At 47.1% G+C, this 22,500-nt stretch overlaps 1 pseudogene; it reads left to right on the plus strand.

Moving 5' to 3' along the window:
• LOC121844956 overlaps positions 1-22,500 on the plus strand; it is a 59,651-nt pseudogene that overhangs the window by 29,690 nt on the left and 7,461 nt on the right.

Here is a 22,500-nt window from a genome sequence, read left to right on the forward strand (position 1 = left end):
CAGGTTAGGGCAAGGGACAGGTTCAGACTAGATAGGACAGATTAGACCAGGGACAGGTTCAGACTAGATAGGACAGATTAGACTAGGGGACAGGTTCAGACTAGATAGGACAGATTAGACCAGGGGACAGGTTCAGACTAGATAGGACAGGTTGGGGCAGGTCTTGAACATGGGAGGCTAAAGATGAGACCAGGGGACAGGTTCAGACTAGATAGGACAGGTTAGACCAGGAGACAGGTTCAGACTAGATAGGACAGGTTGGGGCAGGTCTTCTGAGAGACACCATCCAACGCATCACTCTCATCAGCCATCTCATCAGAGAGCAGAACTGAAACAGTCAGCTGAGGAGCCATCTCATCAGAGAGCAGAGCTGAAACAGTCAGCTGAGGAGCCATCTCATCAGAGAGCAGAGCTGAAACAGTCAGCTCTCCTCTGTCTACTCCTCCCTTCTCTCTCTTCTCTCCATTTGATTGGTATAAATCTCAGACCTGGTGGTGGGGTATCAAGGGGACTGGCAGGGCTGGTGTTGGGGTATCAAGGGGACTGGCAGGGCTGGTATTGGGGTATCAAGGGGACTGGCAGGGCTGGTGTTGGGGTATCAATGGGACTGGCAGACCTGGTGGTGGGGTATCAAGGGGACTGGCTGGGCTGGTGGTGGGGTATCAAGGGGACTGGCTGGTCTGGTGGTGGGGTATCAAGGGGACTGGCTGGGCTGGTGGTGGGGTATCAAGGGGACTGGCAGGGCTGGTAGTGGGGTATCAAGGGGACTGGCTGGGCTGGTGGTGGGGTATCAAGGGGACTGGCAGGGCTGGTGGTGGGGTATCAAGGGGACTGGCTGACCTGGTGGTGGGGTATCAAGGGGACTGGCTGGGCTGGTGTTGGGGTATCAAGGGGACTGGCAGGGCTGGTGGTGGGGTATCATGGGGACTGGCAGGGCTGGTGGTGGGGTATCAAGGGGACTGTCAGACCTGGTGGTAGGGTATCAAGGGGACTGGCTGACCTGGTGGTGGGGTATCAAGGGGACTGGCTGACCTGGTGGTGGGGTATCAAGGGGACTGGCTGATCTGGTGGTGGGGTATCAAGGGGACTGGCAGACCTGGTGGTGGGGTATCAAGAGGACTGGCTGGGCTGGTGGTGGGGTATCAAGGGGACTGGCAGACCTGGTGGTGGGGTATCAAGGGGACTGGCAGACCTGGTGGTGGGGTATCAAGGGGACTGGCTGGGCTGGTGGTGGGGTATCAAGGGGACTGGCAGACCTGGTGGTGGGTATCAAGGGGACTGGCAGACCTGGTGGTGGGGTATCAAGGGGACTGGCAGGGCTGGTGGTGGGGTATCAAGGGGACTGGCTGATCTGGTGGTGGGGTATCAAGGGGACTGGCTGGGCTGGTGGTGGGGTATCAAGGGGACTGGCTGGTCTGGTGGTGGGGTATCAAGGGGACTGGCTGGGCTGGTGGTGGGGTATCAAGGGGACTGGCAGGGCTGGTGGTGGGGTATCAAGGGGACTGGCTGGGCTGGTGGTGGGGTATCAAGGGGACTAGCAGGGCCGGTGGTGGGGTATCAAGGGGACTGGCAGACCTGGTGGTGGGGTATCAAGGGGACTGGCAGACCTGGTGGTGGGGTATCAAGGGGACTGGCAGACCTGGTGGTGGGGTATCAAGGGGACTGGCAGACCTGGTGGTGGGGTATCAAGGGGACTGGCAGACCTGGTGGTGGGGTATCAAGGGGACTGGCAGGGCTGGTGGTGGGGTATCAAGGGGACTGGCAGGGCTGGTGGTGGGGTATCAAGGGGACTGTTAGACCTAGTGGTGGGGTATCAAGTGGACTGGCAGTGCTGGTGGTGGGGTATCAAGGGGACTGGCTGACCTGGTGGTGGGGTATCAAGGGGACTGTTAGACCTGGTGGTGGGGTATCAAGGGGACTGGCAGGGCTGGTGGTGGGGTATCAAGGGGACTGGCTGACCTGGTGGTGGGGTATAAAGGGGACTGTTAGACCTGGTGGTGGGGTATCAAGGGGACTGGCTGACCTGGTGGTGGGGTATCAAGGGGGGCTGACCTGGTGGTGGGGTATCAAGGGGGGGACTGGTGGTGGGGTATCAGGGCTGGTGGTGGGGTGGGGTATCAAGGGGACTGGCTGACCTGGTGGTGGGGTATCAAGGGGACTGGCAGACCTGGTGCTGGGGTATCAAGGGGACTGTCAGACAATGAGTCTCAGGTGACCTGCAGCGATTTTCTAAACTCTTAATCTGTTTTCTAAATTGATTTGTCCTTTCGTTCATTCATTCTTTCATTCAGTCATATATCTCCTCTTCATCTCTCTTCTCTCAAAACCACCAGATTGAAATGGTTTTGTTTGTGTCCTTTAATTTCTAAGTTACCGCAGATGGGGTTGCCATAATGACGTGTGGTTTGTGAGGAGGACAGTTATGTGGTTGTGTCTGTTTTAGAATAGCCTACTCTATTGGGGTGGCAGGTAGCCAAGTGGTTAGAGCATTGGACTTGTAACCGTAAGGTCTTAAGATCAAATCCCAGAGCTGAAAAGTTCTCATTCTGCCCCTGAACAAGGCAGTTATCCCACTGTTCCTAGGCTGTCATCAAAAAATAAGAATTTGTTCTTAATTGACTTGCCAAGTTAAAACAAGGTTATAAAATAAAATTCCTCAGGTTGACAGAATGACTCTGAAAAACAACAAGCATTGAGGGGGTTTATGGGTACACAGTATGTACAGTACATCTTAACATTTGACTTTTGGTTTGGTTTGTGTCATGAGGAAACTCTGCTGTCCCCCGTTTTCACTGCCCACAGGTTTTTTTTAAAGAAGATATTTTTACACTGAGAATTAACGGAATAAAGATGGTGAGATAAAGAGAATGAAGAGAGAGATCTGCCAGGGCCTGAACTGTGTCTCTGTGATGTCGGCCCAGAGTCATAAAGCTACTAGAGGTAGACAGAGACACAGACAGTACGGAGACACACAGTACAGAGTTTACCTCAGGAAAACCTCTTCCCCTCTCTGACACAGACAGCAGTACAGAGTTTACCTCAGGAAAACCCCTTCCCCTCTCTGAAAGAGACAGTACAGAGTTTACCTCAGGAAAACCCCTTCTCCTCTCTGACACAGACGGCAGTACAGAGTTTACCTCAGAAAAACCCCTTCCCCTCTCTGACACAGACAGCAGTACAGAGTTTACCTCAGGAAAACCCCTTTCCCTCTCTGACACAGACAGTACAGAGTTTACCTCAGGAAAACTCCTTCCCCTCTCTGACACAGACAGTACAGAGTTTACCTCAGGAAAACCCCTTCCCCTCTCTGACACAGACAGTACAGAGACACAGTACAGAGTTTACCTCAGGAAACCCCCTTCCCCTCTCTGACACAGACAGCAGTACAGAGTTTACCTCAGAAAAACCCCTTCCCCTCTCTGACACAGACAGTACAGAGTTTACCTCAGGAAAACCCCTTCCCCTCTCTGACACAGACAGTACAGAGTTTACCTCAGGAAAACCCCTTCCCCTCTCTGACACAGACAGTACAGAGTTTACCTCAGGAAAACTCCTTCCCCTCTCTGACACAGACAGTACAGAGTTTACCTCAGGAAAAGCCCTTCCCCTCTCTGACACAGACAGTACAGAGTTTACCTCAGAAAAACCCCTTCCCCTCTCTGACAGACAGTAAAGAGTTTACCTCAGGAAAACTCCTTCCCCTCTCTGACACAGACAGTACAGAGTTTACCTCAGGAAAACCCCTTTCCCTCTCTGACACAGACAGCAGTACAGAGTTTACCTCAGGAAAACCCCTTCCCCTCTCTGACACAGACAGTACAGAGTTTACCTCAGGAAAACCCCTTCCCCTCTCTGACACAGACAGTACAGAGACACAGTACAGAGTTTACCTCAGGAAACCCCTTCCCCTCTCTGACACAGACAGCAGTACAGAGTTTACCTCAGAAAAACCCCTTCCCCTCTCTGACACAGACAGCAGTACAGAGTTTACCTCAGGAAACCCCTTCCCCTCTCTGACACAGACAGCAGTACAGAGTTTACCTCAGGAAAACCCCTTCCCCTCTCTGACACAGACAGTACAGAGTTTACCTCAGGAAAACCCCTTCCCCTCTCTGACACAGAGAGTACAGAGTTTACCTCAGGAAAACCCCTTCCCCTCTCTGACAGAGACAGCAGTACAGAGTTTACCTCAGGAAAACCCCTTCCCCTCTCTGACACAGACAGTACAGAGTTTACCTCAGGAAAACCCCTTCCCCTCTCTGACACAGACAGTACAGAGTTTACCTCAGGAAAACCCCTTCCCCTCTCTGACACAGACAGTACAGAGTTTACCTCAGGAAAACCCCTTCCCTCTCTGACACAGACAGTACAGAGTTTACCTCAGGAAAACCACTTCCCCTCTCTGACACAGACAGCAGTACAGAGTTTACCTCAGAAAAACCCCTTCCCCTCTCTGACACAGACAGTACAGAGTTTACCTCAGGAAAACCCCTTCCCCTCTCTGACACAGACAGTACAGAGTTTACCTCAGAAAAACCCCTTCCCCTCTCTGACAGACAGTAAAGAGTTTACCTCAGGAAAACTCCTTCCCCTCTCTGACACAGACAGTACAGAGTTTACCTCAGGAAAACCCCTTCTCCTCTCTGACACAGACAGTACAGAGTTTACCTCAGGAAAACCCCTTTCCCTCTCTGACACAGACAGCAGTACAGAGTTTACCTCAGGAAAACCCCTTCCCCTCTCTGACACAGACAGTACAGAGTTTACCTTAGGAAAACCCCTTCCCCTCTCTGACACAGACAGTACAGAGTTTACCTTAGGAAAAACCCTTCTCCTCTCTGACACTGGAGCTGAACCAGAGTCACAAATGGCTCCCTGTTTTCTATAAAGTGCACTACTTTTGACCCCTCCAGGCTCCGCTCTTTATAGGGAATAGGGTGCAGGGAACGTAAAAACCTCTGTAGGCAGTGAAGAGTACACCGTTAACGTGAGGGAACGTAAAAACCTCTCAAATAAAACTCTGATCTGGATCATGTCAGTCGGTGGCCAAAAATATGCCACGCTTGACACTATATAAACTAAACCTTAAACTATAACCCAAATAAACTCTTGAGGATTTCCAGTATTTCCGTTGCTTCTCCTAGTCTGGCGTAGCACACAGATGATTGTTTAACCGCCTTGTTATTATCATACTGCTCTCAAGGTCTGAGAGAGAGAGAGGATCCTTTCATCAGACTAAAGATAGTGGAGGAGGAGGTGGTAGAGCAGATAATGGAGGAGGAGGAGGAGGAGATAGTAGTGAAGGAGAAGGAGGAGGAGGAGGTGGAGGAGGAGGAGATAGTGGAGGAGGTGGAGCAGATAATGGAGAAGGAGGTGGAGGAGATAGTGGAGGAGATAATGGAGAAGGTGGAGCAGATAATGGAGGAGGAGGAGGTGGAGGAGATAGTGGAGGAGGAGGTGGAGCAGATAATGGAGGAGGAGGAGGTGGAGGAGATAGTGGAGGAGAAGGTGGAGCAGATAATGGAGGAGGATGAGATAGTAGTGAAGGAGGAGGTGGAGGAGGAGGAGGTGGAGCAGATAATGGAGAAGGAGGTGGAGGAGATAGTGGAGGAGGATGTGGAGCAGATAATGGAGAAGGTGGAGCAGATAATGGAGGAGGAGGAGGTGGAGGAGATAGTAGTGAAGGAGGAGGTGGAGCAGATAATGGAGAAGGAGCTGGAGGAGATAGTGGAGGAGGATGTGGAGCAGATAATGGAGAAGGTGGAGCAGATAATGGAGGAGATAGAAGTGAAGGAGGTAGAGGAGATAGTAGTGAAGGAGGAGGAGAAGGAGGTGTAGGTGTAGGAAGAAGCTGATTGATTTTAAGAAAGATATTTTTTAATTTTACCCCTTTTTCTCCACAATTTCATGGTATCCAATTGTTTTAGTAGCTACTATCTTGTCTCATCGCTACAACTCCCGTACGGGCTCGGGAGAGACGAAGGTTGAAAGTCATGTGTCCTCCGATACACAACCCAACCAAGCCGCACTGCTTCTTAACACAGCGCGCATCCAACCCGGAAGCCAGCTGCACCAATGTGTCGGAGGAAACACCGTGCCCCTAGCGACCTCGTAAGCGCGTACTGCGCCCGGCCCGCCACAGGAGTCGCTGGTGTGCGATGAGACAAGGATATCCCTACCGGCCAAGCCCTCCCTAACCCGGACGACGTTAGGCCAATTGTGCATCACCCCATGGACCTCCCGGTCGCGGCCGGTTACGACAGAGCCTGGGCCGAACCCAGAGTCTCTGGTGGCACAGCTGCGCTGCAGTACAGCGCCCTTAACCACTGCGCCACCCGGGAGGCCCTTAACCACTGCGCCACCCAGGAGGCCCTTAACCACCTTAAGGCCCACTGCGCCACCCGGGAGGGCCACCCGGGAGGCCCTTAACCACTAACCACTGCGCCACCCGGGAGGCCCCACTGCGCCACCCGGGACCACTGCGCCACCTGGGAGGCCGTGTTCTGATTGAGGCCGTGTTCTGATTGAAGGAAATCTGAATCCAATGTTCTCTGTCCTGTGAGAAAAAACTTCCTGTATACGCTGCACTTCTTCAAACTCCACCGCTAGCCACCTCCTAGCCTCCCCAGCCCCACCGCTAGCCACCTCCTAGCCTCCCCCAGCCCCACCGCTAGCCACCTCCTAGCCTCCCCCAGCCCCACCGCTAGCCACCTCCTAGCCTCCCCCAGCCCCACCGCTAGCCACCTCCTAGCCTCCCCCAGCCCCACCGCTAGCCACCTCCTAGCCTCCCCCAGCCCCCCCAGCCCCACCGCTAGCCACCTCCTAGCCTCCCCCAGCCCCACCTCTAGCCACCTCCTAGCCTCCCCAGCCCCACCGCTAGCCACCTCCTAGCCTCCCCAGCCCCACCTCTAGCCACCTCCTAGCCTCCCCAGCCCCACCGCTAGCCACCTCCTAGCCTCCCCAGCCCCACCGCCCCAGCCACCTCCTAGCCTCCCCCAGCCCCACCGCTAGCCACCTCCTAGCCTCCCCAGCCCCACCGCTAGCCACCTCCTAGCCTCCCCAGCCCCACCGCTAGCCACCTCCTAGCCTCCCCCAGCCCCACCGCTAGCCACCTCCTAGCCTCCCCCAGCCCCACCGCTAGCCACCTCCTAGCCTCCCCAGCCCCACCGCTAGCCACCTCCTAGCCTCCCCCAGCCCCACCTCTAGCCACCTCCTAGCCTCCCCCAGCCCCACCGCTAGCCACCTCCTAGCCTCCCCCAGCCCCACCGCTAGCCACCTCCTAGCCTCCCCCAGCCCCACCGCTAGCCACCTCCTAGCCTCCCCAGCCCCACCGCTAGCCACCTCCTAGCCTCCCCCAGCCCCACCGCTAGCCACCTCCTAGCCTCCCCCAGCCCCACCGCTAGCCACCTCCTAGCCTCCCCAGCCCCACCGCTAGCCACCTCCTAGCCTCCCCAGCCCCACCGCTAGCCACCTCCTAGCCTCCAGCCTCCCCCAGCCCCACCTCCTAGCCTCCCCAGCCCCACCGCTAGCCACCTCCTAGCCTAGCCTCCCCCAGCCCCACCTCTAGCCACCTCCAAGCCTCCAACCCAGCCCCACCTCCTAGCCTCCCCCAGCCCCACCGCTAGCCACCTACTAGCCTCCCCCAGCCCCACCTCTAGCCACCTCCTAGCCTCCCCCAGCCCCACCTCTAGCCACCTCCTAGCCTCCCCCAGCCCCACCTCCTAGCCTCCCCCAGCCCCACCGCTAGCCACCTCCTAGCCTCCCCAGCCCCACCGCTAGCCACCTCCTAGCCTCCCCCAGCCCCCCCACCTCCTAGCCTCCCCCAGCCCCACCGCTAGCCACCTCCTAGCCTCCCCCAGCCCCATTGCTAGCCACCTCCTAGCCTCACCGCTAGCCACCTAGCCTCACCCTAGCCACCTCCCCAGCCCCTCCTAGCCTCCCCCAGCCCCACCTATTGAGGTGGCTAGCGGTGGGGGAGGGGGGAGGCTAGGAGGTGGCTAGAGGTGGGGGGCTGGGGGGGAGGCTAGTCGGGCGGGAGGGTGCCAAACATACCCTCATAAAACTGACTATCCTACCAATCATTGACTGACTGATCCTTGGCGATGTCATTTACAAAATAGCCTCCAACACTCTACTCAGCAAACTGGATGCAGTCTATCACAGTGCCATCCTTTTAGTCACCAGAGCCCCATATACTACCCACCTCTGTGACCTGTACGCTCTCGTTGGCTGGTCCTCGCTACATATTCATCGCCAAACCCACTGGCTCCAGGTCATCTATAAGTCTATGCTAGGTAAAGTCCCGCCTTATCTCAGCTCACTGGTCACCATAGCAGCACCCACCCGTAGCACGTGCTCCAGCAGGTATATTTCACTGGTCATCCCCAAAGCCAACTCCGCCTTTGGCCGCCTTTCCTTCCAGTTGTCTGCTGCCAATGACTGGAACGAATTGCAAAAATCACTGAAGCTGGAGTCTCATATCTCCCTCTCTAACTTTAAGCATCAGCTGTCAGAGCAGCTTACCGATCACTGTACCTGTAGGCCCTGAAGAGGTTTGGTGTGTGTTTCAGTTCGTTTCTGAGCAGATATGAATTTGTTCTTTAACTGACTTGCCTAGTTAAATAAAGATAAATGAATAAATAAGGAGTCTCTGGATTGGTGAGCACAGCAGAATCTATCAGGGCTAGTGACAGAAACACACACACAAACCACACACTCCATAACATGGGTCTATTGAAACCACACACTATAACATGGGTCTATTGAAACCACACACTATAACATGGGTCTATTGAAACCACACACTATAACATGGGTCTATTGAAACCACACACTATAACATGGGTCTATTGAAACCACACACGCCATAACATGGGTCTATTGAAACCACACACTATAACATGGGTCTATTGAAACCACACACTATAACATGGGTCTATTGAAACCACACACGCTATAACATGGGTCTATTGAGCTCTACACCTGAGGGAGGGACAGTATTGTGCTGTAAACTGCTTTAGGGAACAGCAGGATGCAGGACTATTGAATTATAATGGAACTGCTCCTCTCTGAGGAGGAAGAGGAGGAGGAGGAGGAGGAGAATAGAGAGGAGAGGAGGAGAAGAGAAGAGAGGAGGAGGAGAGAGGAATGAGAGGAGAATAGATAGGAGAGGAGGAGAATAGAGAGGAAGAGGAGAATAGAGAGGAGGAGGAGAGAGGAGGAGAATAGAGAGGAGAGGAGGAGAATAGAGAGGAGGAGGAGAGAGGAGGAGAATAGAGAGCAGGAGAATAGAGAGGAGGAGGAGAATAGAGAGGAGGAGGAGAGAGGAGGAGAATAGAGAGGAGAGGAGGGAGGAGGAGGAGGAGGAAGGAATGAGAGGAGAATAGATAGGAGAGGAGGAGGAGGAGAATAGAGAGGAGAGGAGAGAGGAATGAGAGGAGAATAGATAGGAGAGGAGGAATGAGAGGAGAGGAGGAGAGAGGAATGAGAGGAGAATAGAAAAGAGAGGATGAGGATGGAGAGGAAAGAAGGAAAGGAGGAGAGAGGGGGAGATAGTGAAGGGAATTATTTCTGTCCATCTTCTATTTGGCAGTGTGAAATCGTCCAGCTGCCCCTAGCCCTATGTTAAACAGGAACCACAGCTGCAGAGTGGGACACTGGAGTTCTGTGCAGTGTGTGTGTGTGTGTGTGTGTGTGTGTGTGTGTGTGTGTGTGTGTGTGTGTGTGTGTGTGTGTGTGTGTGTGTGTGTGTGTGTGTGTGTGTGTGTGTGTGTGTGTGTGTGTGTGTTTCTCTCTCTCTCTCTGTGTGTGTGTGTGTTTCTCCATGTATTGATGTGTGTGTGTGTGTGTGTTCTCTCTCTCTCTCTCTGTGTGTGTGTGTGTTTCTCCATGTATTGATGTGTGTGTGTGTGTGTGTGTTTCTCTCTCTCTTTGTGTGTGTGTGTCAATAAACCCAAATTCCCCAGACATTTATGAAAAAAAGACTTCACTTCATTACCCAAAATCCCCTTTAAAACACATCAATTACCCAGAGTGCTCTACTCTGCCCCGGCCAGTCATAGCAGAACTGGACTCCACCAAACACACACACACACACACACACACACACACCATTTAGTTAAATAGACTAAGACCAGCAACACAGGTCAGACAGTGTTCAGATAGGCAGTAAATACACTCAGCTGAGTGCCCACTGAGGGACTAACAATAGGGGTGTATGTAGCAGATAGCACCCTATTCCCTATGTAGTACCCATAGGGCTCATAGTGCACTATACAGGGATGGGATGTACCCAGGGAGAATCGGGTTTCATTTATTGCTGGTGTGAACAGGGAGCGCAGACAGACAGCACACTGCCTATCTAAGGTCAGACAGACAGCACACTGCCTATCTAAGGTCAGACAGACAGCACACTGCCTATCTAAGGTCAGACAGACAGCACACTGCCTATCTAAGGTCAGACAGACAGCACACTGCCTATCTAAGGTCAGACAGACAGCACACTGCCTATCTACAGGTCAGACAGACAGCACACTGCCTATCTAAGGTCAGACAGACAGCACACTGCCTATCTAAGATCAGAGAGACAGCACACTGCCTATCTAAGGTCAGACAGACAGCACACTGCCTATCTAAGGTCAGACAGACAGCACACTGCCTAAGGTCGGACAGACAGCACACTGCCTATCTAGGTCAGACAGACAGCACACTGCCTATCTAAGGTCAGACAGACAGCACACTGCCTATCTATGGTCAGACAGACAGCACACTGCCTATCTAAGGTCAGACAGACAGCACACTGCCTATCTAAGGTCAGAGAGACAGCACACTGCCTATCTAAGATCAGAGAGACAGCACACTGCCTATCTAAGGTCAGACAGACAGCACACTGCCTATCTAAGGTCAGAGAGACAGCACACTGCCTATCTAAGGTCAGACAGACAGCACACTGCCTATCTAAGGTCAGACAGACAGCACACTGCCTATCTAAGGTCAGACAGACAGCACACTGCCTATCTAAGGTCAGACAGACAGCACGCTGCCTATCTAAGGTCAGACAGACAGCACACTGCCTATCTAAGTGATGTCAGACAGACAGCACACTGCCTATCTAAGTGGTCAGACAGACAGCACACTGCCTATCTAAGGTCAGACAGACAGCACACTGCCTATCTAAGGTCAGACAGACAGCACACTGCCTATCTAAGGTCAGACAGACAGCACACTGCCTATCTAAGGTCAGACAGACAGCACACTGCCTATCTAAGGTCAGACAGACAGCACACTGCCTATCTAAGGTCAGACAGACAGCACACTGCCTATCTAAGGTCAGACAGACAGCACACTGCCTATCTAAGGTCAGACAGACATCACACTGCCTATCTAAGGTCAGACAGACAGCACACTGCCTATCTAAGGTCAGACAGACAGCACACTGCCTATCTAAGGTCAGACAGACAGCACACTGCCTATCTAAGGTCAGACAGACAGCACACTGCCTATCTAAGGTCAGACAGACAGCACACTGCCTATCTAAGATCAGAGAGACAGCACACTGCCTATCTAAGGTCAGACAGACAGCACACTGCCTATCTAAGGTCAGACAGACAGCACACTGCCTAGGTCGGACAGACAGCACACTGCCTATCTAAGGTCAGACAGACAGCACACTGCCTATCTAAGGTCAGACAGACAGCACACTGCCTATCTATGGTCAGACAGACAGCACACTGCCTATCTAAGGTCAGACAGACAGCACACTGCCTATCTAAGGTCAGAGAGACAGCACACTGCCTATCTAAGATCAGAGAGACAGCACACTGCCTATCTAAGGTCAGACAGACAGCACACTGCCTATCTAAGGTCAGAGAGACAGCACACTGCCTATCTAAGGTCAGACAGACAGCACACTGCCTATCTAAGGTCAGACAGACAGCACACTGCCTATCTAAGGTCAGACAGACAGCACACTGCCTATCTAAGGTCAGACAGACAGCACGCTGCCTATCTAAGGTCAGACAGACAGCACACTGCCTATCTAAGTGATGTCAGACAGACAGCACACTGCCTATCTAAGTGATGTCAGACAGACAGCACACTGCCTATCTAAGGTCAGACAGACAGCACACTGCCTATCTAAGGTCAGACAGACAGCACACTGCCTATCTAAGGTCAGACAGACAGCACACTGCCTATCTAAGGTCAGACAGACAGCACACTGCCTATCTAAGGTCAGACAGACAGCACACTGCCTATCTAAGGTCAGACAGACAGCACACTGCCTATCTAAGTCAGACAGACAGCACACTGCCTATCTAAGTGATGAGGTCAGACAGACAGCACACTGCCTATCTAAGTGATAAGGTCAGACAGACAGCACACTGCCTTTCTAAGTGACGAGGTTTGTGTCGTCTGAACGGTGTCACTGCAGCATGTGAAGTGAGTCAGCTGTGACAGGTGACAGCAGGAGGCAGCGTCCTCGTCAACACCATCATAGCTGGAAGAGACTGTTGGTCCTCATCACACCAGGATCCACTGATTCTGACGAAGTATAACACATCCTCCCACACGGTCCCCACATGACACAGAGTCGCTCACGAGTCACTCGGGGACTCAGCCTGGCAGTGACAGGTTCCCACAATCTCTTGGGGACTGACATCTCTCTGCGCTTAGCTTTTACTCTCTCATGTCTGTCCTTGTATCTCCTTGTTGTGGAAGAGAGGAGACGACGGCTCTTCTCACCTCAGTCTCTAAGAGGACGATTTAACTTCTCTAGAGTCCAAAGACCCGTAGGTGAACTGTAGCTCATCCATCCTGGAGACACGCTATGGCATAACCTTCTTTTGCTTTATGTTATACAGGGCTCTATGCTTTTCAGTAATTAACAGGCCTCTCTCTCTCTCTCTCTCTGTGTGTGTGTGTGTGTGTGTGTGTGTGTGTGTGTGTGTGTGTGTGTGTGTGTGTGTGTGTGTGTGTGTGTGTGTGTGTGTGTGTGTGTGTGTGTGTGTGTGTGTGTGTGTGTGTGTGTGTGTGTGTGTGTGTGTGTGTGTTTCTGCAGGGGTCCAGGGAGGCTTCAGCACAGGGAACAGCCATGGAGGGGGACTGTCTCAGCTGTATCAAGTACCTCATGTTCTTCTTCAACTTCCTCATTTTTGTGAGTACATGCTGCTTGCTTTACACTCCCTGTTCTGATGTCTGTTGTTCTACTGTCTGATGGTCTGATGTTCTGCTGTCTGCTGCTTGCTTTACACTCCCTGTTCTGCTGTCTGATGTTCTACTGTCTGATGTTCTGCTGTCTGATGTTCTACTGTCTGATGTTCTACTGTCTGATGTTCTGCTGTCTGATGTTCTGCTGTCTGATGTTCTGCTGTCTGATGTTCTGCTGTCTGATGTTCTGCTGTCTGATGTTCTACTGTCTGATGTTCTGCTGTCTGATGTTCTGATGTCTGATGTTCTACTGTCTGATGTTCTGCTGTCTGATGTTCTGCTGTCTGATCTGATGTTCTGCTGTCTGATGTTCTACTGTCTGATGTTCTGCTGTCTGATGTTCTGCTGTCTGATGTTCTGCTGTCTGATGTTCTGCTGTCTGATGTTCTGATGTTCTACTGTCTGATGTTCTGCTGTCTGATGTTCTACTGTCTGATGTTCTACTGTCTGATGTTCTGCTGTCTGATGTTCTGCTGTCTGATGTTCTGATGTTCTACTGTCTGATGTTCTGCTGTCTGATGTTCTACTGTCTGATGTTCTGCTGTCTGATGTTCTGCTGTTTGATGTTCTACTGTCTGATGTTCTGCTGTCTGTTGTTCTGATGTCTGATGTTCTGATGTCTGTTGTTCTGATGTCTGATGTCTGATGTTCTACTGTCTGTTGTTCTGCTGTTCTGCTGTCTGATGTTCTACTGTCTGTTGTTCTGATGTTTGATGTCTGATGTTCTGCTGTCTGATGTTCTGCTGTTTGATGTTCTACTGTCTGATGTTCTGCTGTTTGATGTTCTGCTGTCTGATGTTCTGCTGTCTGATGTTCTGCTGTCTGATGTTCTGCTGTCTGATGTTCTGATGTTCTGCTGTCTGATGTCTGATGTTCTACTGTCTGTTGTTCTGCTGTCTGTTGTTCTGCTGTCTGATGTTCTACTGTCTGTTGTTCTGATGTCTGATGTTCTGCTGTCTGATGTTCTGCTGTTTGATGTTATACTGTCTGATGTTCTGCTGTCTGATGTTCTGCTGTCTGATGTTCTGCTGTCTGATGTTCTACTGTCTGATGTTCTGCTGTCTGATGTTCTGCTTTCTGATGTTCTGCTGTCTGATGTTCTGATGTTCTGCTGTTTGATGTTCTGCTGTCTGATGTTCTGCTTTCTGATGTTCTGATGTCTGATGTTCTGTTTTTCTGATGTTCTGCTGTCTGTTGTTCTGATGTCTGATGTTCTGTTGTTCTGATGTTCTGCTGTCTGATGTTCTGCTGTCTGATGTTCTACTGTCTGATGTTCTACTGTCTGATGTTCTGCTGTCTGATGTTCTGCTGTCTGATGTTCTACTGTCTGATGTTCTACTGTCTGATGTTCTACTGTCTGATGTTCTGCTGTCTGATGTTCTGCTGTCTGATGTTCTGCTGTCTGATATTCTGCTGTCTGATGTTCTACTGTCTGATGTTCTGCTGTCTGATGTTCTGCTGTCTGATGTTCTGCTGTCTGATGTTCTGCTGTCTGTTGTTCTGATGTCTGATGTTCTACTGTCTGATGTTCTACTGTTCTGATGTTCTGCTGTCTGTTGTTCTGCTGTCTGATGTTCTGATGTCTGTTGTTCTGCTGTCTGATGTTCTACTGTCTGATGTTCTGCTGTCTGTTGTTCTACTGTCTGATGTTCTGCTGTCTGATGTTCTGCTGTTTGATGTTCTACTGTCTGTTCTGCTGTCTGATGTTCTACTGTCTGATGTTCTGCTGTCTGATGTTCTGATGTCTGATGTTCTACTGTCTGATGTTCTGCTGTCTGATGTTCTGCTGTCTGATCTGATGTTCTGCTGTCTGATGTTCTACTGTCTGATGTTCTGCTGTCTGATGTTCTGCTGTCTGATGTTCTGCTGTCTGATGTTCTGCTGTCTGATGTTCTGATGTTCTACTGTCTGATGTTCTGCTGTCTGATGTTCTACTGTCTGATGTTCTACTGTCTGATGTTCTGCTGTCTGATGTTCTGCTGTCTGATGTTCTGATGTTCTACTGTCTGATGTTCTGCTGTCTGATGTTCTACTGTCTGATGTTCTGCTGTCTGATGTTCTGCTGTTTGATGTTCTACTGTCTGATGTTCTGCTGTCTGTTGTTCTGATGTCTGATGTTCTGATGTCTGTTGTTCTGATGTCTGATGTCTGATGTTCTACTGTCTGTTGTTCTGCTGTTCTGCTGTCTGATGTTCTACTGTCTGTTGTTCTGATGTTTGATGTCTGATGTTCTGCTGTCTGATGTTCTGCTGTTTGATGTTCTACTGTCTGATGTTCTGCTGTTTGATGTTCTGCTGTCTGATGTTCTGCTGTCTGATGTTCTGCTGTCTGATGTTCTGCTGTCTGATGTTCTGATGTTCTGCTGTCTGATGTCTGATGTTCTACTGTCTGTTGTTCTGCTGTCTGTTGTTCTGCTGTCTGATGTTCTACTGTCTGTTGTTCTGATGTCTGATGTTCTGCTGTCTGATGTCCTGCTGTTTGATGTTATACTGTCTGATGTTCTGCTGTCTGATGTTCTGCTGTCTGATGTTCTGCTGTCTGATGTTCTACTGTCTGATGTTCTGCTGTCTGATGTTCTGCTTTCTGATGTTCTGCTGTCTGATGTTCTGATGTTCTGCTGTTTGATGTTCTGCTGTCTGATGTTCTGCTTTCTGATGTTCTGATGTCTGATGTTCTGTTTTTCTGATGTTCTGCTGTCTGTTGTTCTGATGTCTGATGTTCTGTTGTTCTGATGTTCTGCTGTCTGATGTTCTGCTGTCTGATGTTCTACTGTCTGATGTTCTACTGTCTGATGTTCTACTGTCTGATGTTCTGCTGTCTGATGTTCTGCTGTCTGATGTTCTACTGTCTGATGTTCTACTGTCTGATGTTCTGCTGTCTGATGTTCTGCTGTCTGATGTTCTGCTGTCTGATATTCTGCTGTCTGATGTTCTACTGTCTGATGTTCTGCTGTCTGATGTTCTGCTGTCTGTTGTTCTGATGTCTGATGTTCTACTGTCTGATGTTCTACTGTTCTGATGTTCTGCTGTCTGTTGTTCTGCTGTCTGATGTTCTGCTGTCTGATGTTCTACTGTCTGATGTTCTGCTGTCTGATGTTCTGCTGTCTGATGTTCTGATGTTCTACTGTCTGATGTTCTACTGTTCTGATGTTCTGCTGTCTGTTGTTCTGATGTCTGATTCTGATGTTCTACTGTCTGTTGTTCTGATGTCTGTTGTTCTGATGTCTGATGTTCTGATGTCTGTTGTTCTGATGTCTGATGTCTGATGTTCTACTGTCTGATGTTCTGCTGTCTGATGTTCTACTGTCTGTTGTTCTGATGTCTGATGTCTGATGTTCTACTGTCTGATGTTCTGCTGTCTGATGTTCTACTGTCTGATGTTCTGCTGTCTGATGTTCTACTGTCTGATGTTCTGCTGTCTGATGTTCTGATGTTCTGCTGTCTGATGTTCTACTGTCTGATGTTCTGCTGTCTGATGTTCTGCTGTCTGATGTTCTGCTGTCTGATGTTCTGCTGTCTGATGTTCTACTGTCTGATGTTCTACTGTCTGATGTTCTACTGTCTGATGTTCTACTGTCTGATGTTCTGCTGTCTGATGTACTGTCTACTGTCTGATGTCTCTACTGTCTGATGTTCTACTGTCTGATGTTCTGCTGTCTGATGTTCTACTGTCTGATGTTCTACTGTCTGATGTTCTGCTGTCTGATGTTCTACTGTCTGATGTTCTGCTGTCTGATGTTCTACTGTCTGATGTTCTGCTGTCTGATGTTCTACTGTCTGATGTTCTCTGTCTGATGTTCTGATGTTCTACTGTCTGATGTTCTACTGTCTGATGTTCTGTTCTACTGTCTGATGTTCTGCTGTCTGATGTTCTGCTGTCTGATGTTCTACTGTCTGATGTTCTACTGTCTGATGTTCTACTGTCTGATGTCACTCTGTCTGATGTTCTGCTGTCTGATGTTCTACTGTCTGATGTTCTACTGTCTGATGTTCTGCTGTCTGATGTTCACTGATGTTCTGCTGTCTGATGTTCTACTGTCTGATGTTCTACTGTCTGATGTTCTGTTCTACTGTCTGATGTTCTACTGTCTGATGTTCTGCTGTCTGATGTTCTACTGTCTGATGTTCTGATGTTCTGCTGTCTGTTCTGCTGTCTGATGTTCTACTGTCTGATGTTCTACTGTCTGATGTTCTGCTGTCTGATGTTCTACTGTCTGATGTTCTACTGTCTGATGTTCTCTGTCTGATGTTCTGCTGTCTGATGTTCTACTGTGATGTCTGATGTTCTGCTGTCTGATGTTCTGCTGTCTGATGTTCTGCTGTCTGATGTTCTGCTGTCTGATGTTTCTGTCTGATGTTCTCTGTCTGATGTTCTGTCTGTCTGATGTTCTGCTGTCTGATGTTCTCTGTTCTACTGTCTGATGTTCTGCTGTCTGATGTTCTACTGTCTGATGTTCTGCTGTCTGATGTTCTACTGTCTGATGTTCTACTGTCTGATGTTCTACTGTCTGATGTTCTGCTGTCTGATGTTCTACTGTCTGATGTTCTGCTGTCTGATGTTCTGCTGTCTGATGTTCTGCTGTCTGATGTTCTGCTGTCTGATGTTCTACTGTCTGATGTTCTGCTGTCTGATGTTCTACTGTCTGATGTTCTGCTGTCTGATGTTCTGCTGTCTGATGTCTCTGTCTGTCTGATGTTCTGCTGTCTGATGTTCTCTGTCTGATGTTCTACTGTCTGATGTTCTACTGTCTGATGTTCTGCTGTCTGATGTTCTACTGTCTGATGTTCTACTGTCTGATGTTCTACTGTCTGATGTTCTACTGTCTGATGTTCTACTGTCTGATGTTCTGCTGTCTGATGTTCTACTGTCTGATGTTCTGCTGTCTGATGTTCTGCTGTCTGATGTTCTGCTGTCTGATGTTCTGCTGTCTGATGTTCTACTGTCTGATGTTCTGCTGTCTGATGTTCTACTGTCTGATGTTCTACTGTCTGATGTTCTACTGTCTGATGTTCTGCTGTCTGATGTTCTACTGTCTGATGTTCTACTGTCTGATGTTCTACTGTCTGATGTTCTGCTGTCTGATGTTCTACTGTCTGATGCTGCTGTCTGATGTTCTGCTGTCTGATGTTCTGCTGTCTGATGTTCTGCTGTCTGATGTTCTGCTGTCTGATGTTCTGCTGTCTGATGTTCTGCTGTCTGATGTTCTGCTGTCTGATGTTCTGCTGTCTGATGTTCTGCTGTCTGATGTTCTCTGTCTGATGTTCTACTGTCTGATGTTCTCTGTCTGATGTTCTACTGTCTGATGTTCTACTGTCTGATGTTCTACTGTCTGATGTTCTGCTGTCTGATGTTCTGCTGTCTGATGTTCTGCTGTCTGATGTTCTACTGTCTGATGTTCTGCTGTCTGATGTTCTACTGTCTGATGTTCTACTGTCTGATGTTCTACTGTCTGATGTTCTACTGTCTGATGTTCTGCTGTCTGATGTCCCACTGAACAGAAATAGAAATGCAACATGTAAAGTGTTGGTCTCATGTTACATCAGCTGAAATAAAAATATCCCAGAAATGTTCCATGCGAACATAAAAGCTTATTTTTCTCAGAGATTCTGAGCACAAATGTGTTTCCATCCCTGTTAGTGAGCATTTCTCCTCTGCCAAGATAATCCATCCCCCTGTCATACTTGAGTGACAAGCATCATTAACTTGGGCACACGGTATAGCCTCTCCCAGTTAAATCAGACATCAACTTCCTACTATACTTCCTTCTTCCTGGCTATACTCTGTTCTGATTGGCTGCCTGTGTGTCTCTCCTATTCTGATTGGCTCCCTCTCTGTGTTTGTGTGTGTGTGGTCCAGTTAGGAGGCTCCTTCCTGCTTGGTGTGGGTGTGTGGGTACTGGTGGACCCTATGGGCTTCAGGGAGATCGTAGCAGCCAACCCTCTGCTCTTCACTGGGGTACATCATCCTGGCCATGGGGGCAATGCTCTTCCTCCTCGGCTTCCTGGGCTGCTGCGGAGCCATCCGGGAGAACAAGTGTCTGCTGCTCTTTGTAAGTTCAGTGTGTTATAATAGTGCTATAAACATTCCTCTTTGTAAGTCAACTACTCTACGTTATGGTTGGTTAGTTATCTACTCTACATTATGTTTGGTTAGTTATCTACTCTACATTATGTTTGGTTAGTTATCTACTCTACGTTATGTTTGGTTAGTTATCTACTCTACGTTATGGTTGGTTAGTTAACTACTCTACATTATGTTTGGTTAGTTATCTACTCTACATTATGTTTGGTTAGTTATCTACTCTACATTATGTTTGGTTAGTTATCTACTCTACGTTATGTTTGGTTAGTTATCTACTCTACGTTATGTTTGGTTAGTTATCTACTCTACGTTATGGTTGGTTAGTTAACTACTCTACATTATGTTTGGTTAGTTATCTACTCTACATTATGTTTGGTTAGTTATCTACTCTACATTATGTTTGGTTAGTTATCTACTCTACATTATGTTTGGTTAGTTATCTACTCTACGTTATGTTTGGTTAGTTATCTACTCTACGTTATGGTTGGTTAGTTAACTACTCTACATTATGTTTGGTTAGTTATCTACTCTACATTATGTTTGGTTAGTTATCTACTCTACGTTATGGTTGGTTAGTTATCTACTCTATATTATGTTTGGTTAGTTATCTACTCTACGTTATGTTTGGTTAGTTATCTACTCTACGTTATGTTTGGTTAGTTATCTACTCTACGTTATGGTTGGTTAGTTAACTACTCTACATTATGTTTGGTTAGTTATCTACTCTACATTATGTTTGGTTAGTTATCTACTCTACATTATGGTTGGTTAGTTATCTACTCTACGTTATGTTTGGTTAGTTATCTACTCTACATTATGTTTGGTTAGTTATCTACTCTACGTTATGTTTGGTTAGTTATCTACTCTACATTATGTTTGGTTAGTTATCTACTCTACGTTATGGTTGGTTAGTTATCTACTCTACATTATGTTTGGTTAGTTATCTACTCTACATTATGTTTGGTTAGTTATCTACTCTACGTTATGTTTGGTTAGTTATCTACTCTACGTTATGGTTGGTTAGTTATCTACTCTACATTATGTTTGGTTAGTTATCTACTCTACATTATGTTTGGTTAGTTATCTACTCTACGTTATGGTTGGTTAGTTATCTACTCTATATTATGTTTGGTTAGTTATCTACTCTACATTATGTTTGGTTAGTTATCTACTCTACATTATGTTTGGTTAGTTATCTACTCTACGTTATGGTTGGTTAGTTATCTACTCTACGTTATGTTTGGTTAGTTATCTACTCTACGTTATGTTTGGTTAGTTATCTACTCTACATTATGTTTGGTTAGTTATCTACTCTACATTATGGTTGGTTAGTTAACTACTCTACATTATGTTTGGTTAGTTATCTACTCTACGTTATGGTTGGTTAGTTAACTACTCTACGTTATGGTTGGTTAGTTACCTACTCTACGTTATGGTTGGTTAGTTACCTACTCTACATGATGGTTGGTTAGTTATCTACTCTACGTTATGGTTGGTTAGTTACCTACTCTACGTTATGGTTGGTTAGTTAACTACTCTACGTTATGGTTGGTTAGTTATCTACTCTACGTTATGGTTGGTTAGTTAACTACTCTACGTTATGGTTGGTTAGTTAACTACTCTACATTATGTTTGGTTAGTTATCTACGTTATGTTTGGTTAGTTATCTACTCTACATTATGTTTGGTTAGTTATCTACTCTACATTATGTTTGGTTAGTTATCTACTCTACATTATGGTTGGTTAGTTATCTACTCTACATTATGTTTGGTTAGTTATCTACTCTACATTATGGTTGGTTAGTTATCTACTCTACATTATGGTTGGTTAGTTATCTACTCTACATTATGGTTGGTTAGTTATCTACTCTACATTATGGTTGGTTAGTTATCTACTCTACATTATGTTTGGTTAGTTATCTACTCTACATTATGGTTGGTTAGTTATCTACTCTATATTATGTTTGGTTAGTTATCTACTCTACATTATGGTTGGTTAATTATCTACTCTACATTATGTTTGGTTAGTTATCTATTCTACATTATGTTTGGTTAGTTATCTACTCTACATTATGGTTGGTTAGTTATCTACTCTACATTATGTTTGGTTAGTTATCTACTCTACATTATGGTTGGTTAGTTATCTACTCTATATTATGTTTGGTTAGTTACCTACTCTACATTATGGTTGGTTAATTATCTACTCTATATTATGTTTGGTTAGTTATCTATTCTACATTATGTTTGGTTAGTTATCTACTCTATATTATGTTTGGTTAGTTATCTACTCTATATTATGTTTGGTTAGTTATCTATTCTACATTATGTTTGGTTAGTTATCTATTCTACATTATGTTTGGTTAGTTATCTACTCTATATTATGTTTGGTTAGTTATCTACTCTATATTATGTTTGGTTAGTTATCTATTCTACATTATGGTTGGTTAGTTAACTACTCTACATTATGTTTGGTTAGTTATCTATTCTACATTATGGTTGGTTAGTTAACTACTCTACATTATGTTTGGTTAGTTATCTACTCTACATTATGTTTGGTTAGTTATCTACTCTATATTATGTTTGGTTAGTTATCTACTCTACATTATGGTTGGTTAGTTATCTACTCTACATTATGTTTGGTTAGTTATCTACTCTACATTATGGTTGGTTAGTTATCTACTCTATATTATGTTTGGTTAGTTACCTACTCTACATTATGGTTGGTTAATTATCTACTCTACATTATGTTTGGTTAGTTATCTATTCTACATTATGTTTGGTTAGTTATCTACTCTACATTATGTTTGGTTAGTTATCTACTCTATATTATGTTTGGTTAGTTATCTATTCTACATTATGTTTGGTTAGTTATCTATTCTACATTATGTTTGGTTAGTTATCTATTCTACATTATGTTTGGTTAGTTATCTACTCTATATTATGTTTGGTTAGTTATCTACTCTATATTATGTTTGGTTAGTTATCTACTCTACATTATGGTTGGTTAGTTATCTACTCTATATTATGTTTGGTTAGTTATCTACTCTATATTATGTTTGGTTAGTTATCTATTCTACATTATGTTTGGTTAGTTATCTACTCTACATTATGTTTGGTTAGTTATCTACTCTATATTATGTTTGGTTAGTTATCTACTCTATATTATGTTTGGTTAGTTATCTACTCTATATTATGTTTGGTTAGTTATCTACTC

The sequence above is a fragment of the Oncorhynchus tshawytscha genome, unplaced genomic scaffold (genome assembly GCF_018296145.1).
Source record: "Oncorhynchus tshawytscha isolate Ot180627B unplaced genomic scaffold, Otsh_v2.0 Un_contig_7502_pilon_pilon, whole genome shotgun sequence".
Classification (NCBI taxonomy): domain Eukaryota; kingdom Metazoa; phylum Chordata; class Actinopteri; order Salmoniformes; family Salmonidae; genus Oncorhynchus; species Oncorhynchus tshawytscha.